This window comes from Montipora capricornis, chromosome 8 (assembly GCF_036669925.1).
Source record: "Montipora capricornis isolate CH-2021 chromosome 8, ASM3666992v2, whole genome shotgun sequence".
Lineage (NCBI taxonomy): Eukaryota > Metazoa > Cnidaria > Anthozoa > Scleractinia > Acroporidae > Montipora > Montipora capricornis.
In genome coordinates, this window is record NC_090890.1 from 13,695,455 (window position 1) to 13,704,844 (window position 9,390).

General features: G+C 39.6%; 1 long non-coding RNA gene across 1 annotated transcript in view; it reads left to right on the plus strand.

The window, feature by feature from the left end:
• The first annotated feature begins 7,033 nt into the window (after positions 1-7,033).
• LOC138060416 (uncharacterized) overlaps positions 7,034-9,390 on the plus strand; it is a 27,383-nt gene continuing 25,026 nt past the window's right edge. Inside the window, exon 1 of the long non-coding RNA XR_011134347.1 lies at positions 7,034-7,189. This is a non-coding gene — a long non-coding RNA (uncharacterized lncRNA). The remainder of the gene's footprint in view (positions 7,190-9,390) is intronic.

A 9,390-nucleotide genomic window follows, 5' to 3' on the forward strand; every position in this document is an offset into this window, starting at 1 on the left:
ACAATACAAGGCCTTTTGCTATCAGCCTTTAAAAATTTCCGTTTCCTTATCAAGAAAAAGCCGTACGTGATTAGCCTTGCGATGTTTAATTATGCCACATGAACACTAGCTTGTTGAACATTACTTAGCCAGTTCAAAGCTCTCAGTAGGTGGGAACGCCCAAATTTGAAAGCAAAACCTGAGAAAACAAAATGAGTGGAACTGTGCAGAGAGAGGATAATTTTAAATTTGGGTTCATGGTTTCAAGATTTCGCGGTTCTCACTATTCTGGAGCTTGGAACAGGCCTGACTGCAAAGTAGTCTTTTTGTGTGCTGGTCGGTCATAGGATAACGTGCGGTTGTTTCTTGTAGGACTAAGAGAAGTCGAATGACATAGCGAGGCTTTCTGTGCTTCTCGAGTATCGTATCTGCACTCTGACTGTTTTGCAGTCAAGGAACATGCTAAATGTAGACATAAAATGCAGGTGTGGCCCCAAACAGCTTGCAATGTCTATAGATGAAACCTCCAACCATTAATGTTAGCTTTTCCTGTAGTTAGGAAACATTATAGTAACTTTCCACTTCGTTCTTTATATTTGCAAAGATAAGAGTCATACATTAGAAAATAAGTGGCTGTTGAATAAAGGGCACTAAGTTGTGTTCTAAACGTCCGCGACTTCTCACGAGCAAGGAACCTCCCTACCTCCCCCCTCACCTACCCCCTGCCAAGAGAGAAAGTTTTTCAAGCACGGGGAATGTATATTTGGCTAGACGGCTGGTTTAGAAACTTGAATAACTACTTAGTTACAGACGTAAAATCCGAAACTTTTGTCATTTGCTACTTGTTCACCTGCATAGCGCGTGGGGAGAGTTCTATTACCAGCTTCCACGCCGTTTTGATCATGCGTCAGTTTGTCTGAGTCACGCAGTGACAAGGGTTTCAACTTTTTCCGTTTTAAAAAGAGTTACTGGCCCTGCAGATCAGATCACTGTGGTAAGTCCTCTTTTGCGAGTTTTTCGAATTCAGGGCTAAAAAAAACTGCTAGTTTATAGCAATTTCATAAATATTAATACTGGCGATGGGACAGTCACATAGCTAGCTAATCTGTTGATCTTTGCTGTTAACTTTGACCTCTTCTAAGTGAATTTATACAATCTTCGCTTGATAATTCTAAACTAATTGCTTTTCCTGTCATAAAAACTCAATCGATGAAGTAAAGCTTAGAAATACTCTGACTTTTGGTATTTCCTGACTGTTGTATTTTTGAAAGTAGCCAAAGCAGAATAATGTAAATAATTTCGAATTACACAATTAACAGCAAAATGTGTCGTCTAATTCTGTCTTCTACATGTGTACAAATACGTGAGTTGATAAAATCAAACAAAATGTTATCCCACTAAGTTCAACAAGAATAAGCTGCTATTAGCAATTTCTGTACTGCTTTTAGAAAACATATTCTTTGTCGCAAATGATAATGAAGCAAAGGACTTGATTTATAGCGTGACGGCCGTTGTTCATTTCGCAGGCTCTCCTCGTCTCAAAGTACCCTTCACATTTTCGTCTCTCACCGGGATACTTTTGTAGTGCCGCCAGAAATATTTTAACACAGTAAACAACTAAGGTTGTGCTTCACCAAGGTCTTAATTTTAAGTTTACACTTAACGTACCAATTGGGTTTCTTTTGTGTTGAAAATGGATGAAATTTGCTAAAATTTAAAACTGCCGAAATGGGGTTTCTTCTAACGGCCGAGGCATTTTTCTAATTTTCCAGCTTATCTAACTCAAACTAGTGCATTATGAAGAACAAGGATGTGTTCACATTTTGTAAACATTTCATTAATAGAGGACGTCACGCTTCTTTCTACGAGCGAGATGAAAATGGGCAATTTTCAGTTAGTTTCATGACTGAAAGGATGCTCATTTGCAGTATTTCAAACTTTCCCCGATTTTGAAAAAAATAACACTCTGATGAAACTTTAAAAGTTATTTTTGAAAATACTCCACTACAGAGATTATATGGGCAAAATATGAAGGAATTTGAAATTTCATGACTCAAGCCTGATTTTCGATAATTTCAGAAATCGGCTCTTAATTGGAATTTTCCATTCCAGATCTTGGCAGAAATGCAACGACAGAGTGCAATGAAAAGAGAAGGGAAAATGAGAATTGTTGTAGCTTTCACAGCTCTAAGTATGGGAGTTCACTTCCAAAATACATGTATTCAATTCAGTGTAAGCCGATACCTCACTCATCTTCCATGGCAAACATTGTTTGCTGCCGTTCAAAGAATAGCAGTAAACTATTGTTTTCACGGTTCGCCTAAAATGGTAGGAGTTGCTATGATGTTTGTGTGTTATTCATTGATGACGTAGTTCGTAGTTGCTATGGTAGTGATCATCTCAGTACATGTTTGACGAGGCGAGCCGTGAGTGCAACAATTCTTATTCATCAACGTTTTGCGAATACGATAACACCTTACTTTCATTTATTTCCCTCGCTGCAAAATACTCTGCTTTGTAATTAGTTTCTACACTACAAGTGCCTTACCATTCGGTTATGGATTCAAAACCACAGAAAGAAATCGTGAGACAACAAGCATCGTTGATGGAGAAACTCGTAAGCGTAATTGACAGCAAGCTGCACACCATAAAACGAGAGTTCAAGAGCATTCCTGGGTCTGCTCACAAAGCACAAATGAGCCAAAGTAAGCGTATGAAATTTACCAAGCATCAGTCATTCAAGAAAAAGGGACACAAACAACAGTTTAAACACAATGAACAAGTTAAGGAGGCCATATCCGAAGTAAAAGAAGCCATGCAAGCCAACAAACAAAACGCTTGTCTTGCAAAGTTAGACGAAGGTATTGAGTTAATTAATCGATCAGAGACAGAAGCTTGTTCTTCCAGCCGACCGTTCCAAGTTCGGGTGAAAACCATAGGTGAATATATTGCCAATGAATTACCGGCTAACAATGACAACGCTTACAAGATTAAGAAAGCCGAGAAGGAGGCCCAACGAAATAGTTAGTTATTTAGTCATAATGGAAACTGAAATTGAAGAAGAGCAGAGTTTTATTGGGGGGTTTGAGAGTGAAGCGACCGATGAGATGGAATTCAGTCAGCAAGCAATAGGAGATTTTGTTGAACACGAACACATACAAATTAGAGGGATTTTGAAAAGAAACACTCTAGAATGGGAAGCTTCAGACGCTACCAAACCGGTTTTAGACATCATTAAATTCGGATACATGCTTCCTAATGATAACCTTTCCTGTGCAGACAGTACTAGCGAACAACAAGTCAGCTTTGGGCAATAAGTCTTTCGGAAATGCTGATCTCACTGATCTTTTAGCCAGTAAGAGTGTTGACATAGTCGAACATCAACCCTGGGTAGTCAACCCTTTACCCGTTTCTTGTTGTGACAACGGAAAAAAGAGGCTTGTTCTTGATTTAAGGTACGTCAACCCTCATCTCTATAAGTATAAGTTTAAGTGTGAGGATGTAGAGGCCGCGGAACGGCTTTTTAAGACAGGGTACATTCTTTGCACATTTGGCATCAAAAGCGCCTATCACCACATCGAGGTTTACGGATCCCATCGCTCTTACCTTGGGTTTCAGTGGTTCTATAAAGGCAGACTGCAGTATTTTGTTTTCAATGTATTACCGTTTGGCCTCTCGACCACGCCTTATCTGTTTACCAAGGTTCTAAAGCCAGTAATTAGTTTTTTTCAGAAGCTCAGGCAAAGACCACGTTATCTGACTCTATAGCTGTCAAACTCAGCTATTCAAACTGGGTTTTATACTGAGCGATACTAAGTGCCATTGGGACCCTGAGGCAATCCAAACTTGGTTAGGCCATGTTTTTAATACATTGGATAATCGGTTGTTTGTCACCAAAGTTCGAGTGAATAAGCTGAAAGAATCTATTTTGCGCGTTCTAGCCAGCCTGTAACAGCGGTGCAGTAACAGCTAAATAGCTAGCTCATGTAGCGGGACAGGTTATCTCCATGTCTGAAGCTAATGGCCCATAGGTGTACCTACATACATGACACATGTATCATGCCATAAAGACTAGAAAGTCTTGGACTTCTATTGTACCCTGCACACCATGCATTATAAGCGAACTGCCCTTTTGGAGCGAAAACATGTCTGGACTAAACGGTATCAGTCTTAGAGCCCGTGAGTTTTAAATCAGCAGTTTATTTGGATGCCTCCAGGCAGGGTTATGGTGGTTATGTAGTTTCATCGGGAAACAGACTTATTTGTCATGGCCACTGAAATGACTATGAAAGCCGAAGGAGTTCGACCTGGCATGAAGTGCAGACAATCAGCAACATGTTACAGTCTGTTGGCGCCTCATTGCTGGGTCATAACATACAATGATACACTGACAATACAAACGTGGTTAACCTCATTCACAGAGGCAGCATCAAAGCTGATCTGCAAGACGTTGCAAAGCAGATCGTCGAGTTGTGATCCTCTTTTAAATGTCACATTACACCCTGTTTGGGTCCCAAGGGGGAATAACCAGTTGGCTGACTACGTAAGCAAGCTTAATGAGAAAGACGATTCGGGTATCAATTTGAACATATATCACTGGCTTAACTCAATGTGGGGTCCTTTAACGGGGATAGATTCGCGAAATGGTATAATGAACAAAGGAGACTTTTGTCTGATTGGTCGATGGTTTTGCTAGAATCCAGGATTTTTTCGCGCACACGAAATAACAAAGAAAATTGCGGCCAAAGATGTCTTGTTTGATAACTTGCTTCAGGAATTTTTGGGGCAGCAGCCACAAGTAAACCTTTTCTCCTTTCGGAATAGCGGTATTTCAGTGGTAGAAGCTGATTTCTTTAAAGGCTTTCATTCTCGCATGATCGTTTTTTCGTCCGTGGCTTCATGCACAATTAATTTGGGCAGAATCATGTTGCTGAATGTTGTCACAGATCGATTGAGGTGGTTGTTTGTTTGTTTGCTTGTTATTTATTTGCTTCAGCAGGTTGAAGTTTTGGCTATACCCACTCACCCATATACTCACAGAGGACAGCCACAACACCAGGAACTTTATCCCCTATTCTTCTCGAATAGTGTGTGGGTTCTTTAACATCCCACAGGGAACTAATGAACATAGAAATTTTTTGTGACACAGGGCCTACGGTTTATAGACCTTAGCCAAGAAGACTTGAAAGTCTAACCATTTGCAGATGTAATTCCAAAGGCAGCACTTTCTTCTCAGTTGTTTGAAGACCCTGAATGTTGGTCCAGCTCAACCGAGCCACCAAGTGCACAGTGTTTCGCCAAGGCCATGCTGTCAAGTCTGCTAAGATAAGATGAATTCGCTATTCCTTTCGTTTTGTACAATCTCAAGCCAAAATCATAATAATAATAATAATAATAATAATAATAATGCGAGAGAATGCTTTAACACATATTGAATGAAAGGTGTTACAATTGAACCCACTGGGAACTCGGAAAAAATCCGAGCCCCAGATGGGATTCGAACCCACGACCATCCATGATCTAGTACGGATGCTCTAACCACTGAGCTACTGGAGACTCTATGTTGAGCAAGAGTGAAATATGGGTATTTGACTCGAGCTGCATGCGCAATGCAGCTCGATATATATACATTTCGCATGATATTATTGTTATAGCTCTTTGTCAGAATTCGTCACAACTAATAATATTATTGTTCTGGGGATTTTTATTTTTTCGGGGAGGGAAGACGAAGGGCACTTTGTAGTTTTAAATGTGTAAGTGTTATATATTTTATGAAATGGTACAAAGAGAAAGTGACTCTGTAAAAACAAGTTATTCTAACTGTAATTTTTTGTAAATGGACTCTTTTTGCTAGTACCCAAAAATGGTTAGCTCAGAAACCATTCTTGTAGGATTCGTAGAACGCCTCCATTTTCTTCGATCGCGCTGAAATTTGGAGTGTTTACTGGGGAGATATAGCCCCAGTTTCCCTGAAAATCTCGGCTTTCTAGCTGTCATGACGCCTACATAACGGACTTTGTGAGTCAGGCAATTTAAGCTGATGCGAAGGTGAAATTTTCACCCGATCGGGAGCGATTTTTTCTAAAGTATTTCAGCCAAAAAATTACACTACAGGCTTCGGAAAGGATAAAGAAAAGGATTGTGGTTCATTTCAAGCGTTAACATCGCTGAAAGGGTAAGATTATTTTCTTAGCGATGCAATTGCGTGTCTTGAGCACATGGTCCTTTGATCTCACAAAATTGTGTTTTCCCTCAAGATATTCGCTTGTTTTCGCATTTGCTTGAGCATGTTTACCTTTATTACATGTCCAGTGAATAGTTTTATCCACTGGGATGAATTTTCCGTCGAAAAATCGGTTCTTTGGGTGGTTTTTGGCAAACAGATGTTAATTATTCGTAATGCGATCGCTTCCGTTGCCATTAGCAACGGGTCGCAAACTTGACACTTTTATCGCATCATCACATTACCCATTGATCGCTAATCCGATTATTCCTAAAAATCCAAAAATATTCGTGCCTCATCAGTTTTCGGTCAAATTTATGTCCAAGAAAGCAGATAAATTGAAGAAAATTTTAGTTTTCCATTCAAAAATTCGTAATCAACGCTAAAATGACCAAATTTAGCCTGGAAAGCTTTTTTGTGTGTTATTTTTCTTAATTTTTTTCATTCAACTTTCGCTTTTATAAAATGTTTCAGTTGTGTGTAAATAAGTTATATGCTGTTGGAAAGCTTATTTTCTTAGCTTTAAAATGATGTATTTTTTCCCCCCTAACTTTAAATATTTTTTGAGAAAAAAAAACATTTTTTGGCAATGGCTGATTTACCGCGGTTTTCTCGCGGTTGGGATTCTAGGGAAAAGAGTTAAATTAACAAAAGTAGTGTACATTGATTATGCAACTTAACGCTAATTTTTTAAGGGCAACCAGTGATCCAACCTCTGTAAAATGATTAAATGACTTGAAGTTATTGACCACAGAAATGCTGTGCTGCTGGCAAACGTGATTAATATCATGCTGTTGTATTGCCAGCTTTGTGAAGGGTCAAGAAATCGAGGTCGGCCAAAACTGAGGTTAAAGACGTCATGAAAAGAAATATGAAACACAGAAACATTAACAACAACACTTGGGAACAAACAGCTGGAGATAGACCGGTATGGAAAAGAAAATAAAGCCTCCATAAACAGTCATTGTCGTGCACGACCAACTGCAGGTGATGACTATATGTCAATCTTTAATGCTTATAGAATGCATAACTTAAAATGAGCTAATCTTATACCAATGATTTATTTCTATTGGTGGCACAGTGCATATTACGTTATCAGTAATAATTTCGTTTTTTTGTATTCCTGATGGAAGCAGTTTTATACAAATGTAAAGAGTACTTTGCCTGAGATGAGCAAATTTTGTATCGAGAAAACGTGCAAGTGCTTTGGAAATAATTCAAAATAGATCATTTTAACTATGAATCAGTGTCAGTCTCCATTTTTTGTGCAAAATTAGTATTTAATGTATCCACAATTAATGGATAGCATTGAAAACACGTTCTATGATTGTTCTTCCAACACATAACTAAATCAAAATGACAAATTTCTACAGGACAATAGGCTCACTTTGCTGGTCGCTTTCGCGCGCCTTGCCACTTTTAAATTTAAACTGTTCAACCGAAATTGTTCTTCTGATATTTCTGTGTCGACTGTTAAAGGCGATTTCCGTCATTACTTACTAATATTTAGCTGCGAGAACGGTATAGCTGTCGACTTGAGTTTAGTTCTCTGGGTAGTAAATACTTATGCGCATCATTTCATCAACTTGAAACTTTTCCAGCTTAGGGCAATGCAGGGGTCACGTTCAAAGACATAGGTGGATAGGCATAAAATGTGTCACTCAGGCAAGCGCGACCCTTATGTCCCAACAGCACACATACGAGCCGTGGAGGACATGAGATCAAAAGCCCGATGCCCTGCCTCAGAGCTGGTCATATCTGGTCATAAGGCCATAAAATAACGTCAAAACCATCATTCGACACCTCTTTTTTGACTCATGGTTTTACAGACTCGTTGTCTTTTGCACTCTGCCGCACACTAAAGAAGCAAGGTGAACGGAAACTTTCAATATCATTCTGATCAATTCCATTTCGGCCATCCTACAATCAGACCCAGAAGTTATTTTATCGGTCGCAGAACGACTTGCAGCAGTTCAGTGTCGATTCTGGAGCAAGTACTGGGGGTATTTTGCAGGCACCGGCAAAAGAGAACACTTGCAAATGATGGGACCCCAACAACGAGAAAGTGCTTGTGTAGCTCCGTTTGATATGTCAGCAAAATGTCTACCGTGCGCGACTGAAGTGGGTCATACCTAATTGGATCAATTCTTGTTTCCAGTGTTGGCGATGTCCTGCTATGGCCTCGATATATGAACAAATGTCTTTAAACGAAACCCCTGCCCAATGGGTGATTCCAGAAAATATCCATACCATACCATACCACGGGCGGCATCTTGGAATTCCGAGGGAGAGGGGGGGTTTCTTGGACTGGCATTCTGAGGACGTGGGGGGGGGTAACGCAGTTTGGAATTCCAAAGGCATGGGGAGGTGTTTCAGTGAATTTCCGGAGGAAAGACAGCGAAAGCTCCGCTTGAAATCGCTGACCTGTTCACATTCCCAGCTTGTAAATGAAGCACGAACTGACCACGGAAGAAGTATGCGTTCATGCAGATGGGTAAGCAGATGAGTTGTGCAGCAAGCTCCACATCGAAGAAGCCTTAAAGTTGATGAATTAGTCAACTGATTAATAAACATATAACCAAGTCGGTGTTTCTCGCCGATTGTCGATCGACGATGTGTTAATGCGTGCTGAAAACTCGCACCATTCTCTCGTTTTCAAATAGAACGCCTGACAGATTTTGTATTTCACGCCGATTTTCACGCCAACATGTAGGTAGTAAAATCTCACAGCGTGCCTTTTAATGCGCTGTTTAATTCAAAACTGTTTCTGTGCAAGTGTTTTGATCATTCAGTTCTAAATAGTTATTTTTCCTGATTTTTCCTGCGTTTCTATGATTTCCATACATACATCAGAAAAAAAATTGTCAGTTCTGTAAAATCAAAATTACGAATAAAGGTCCGCAAATCCACATGAGGCCAAAAACATCATCAAAGACTGACTCAATCGATTACAAAATTCACTCTACTGTATACTGAAACTGTTTCCAGTTCAAATGTTTGCTGTTATGGTGTATAGTTCACATTCCAACAAATCTCTAAACTCGGCTTTCTGATTTTGATTTGGTTCACGCAAGCCTGTGAAACACTGGTCTCGCAACGCAAATATAGGCTAAGTTCTCCAGTTTTTCAATAATAAATGTGAAGGTGCTGTCATCAACAAAGGCGTAAGGGATTATTAAACTTGACAG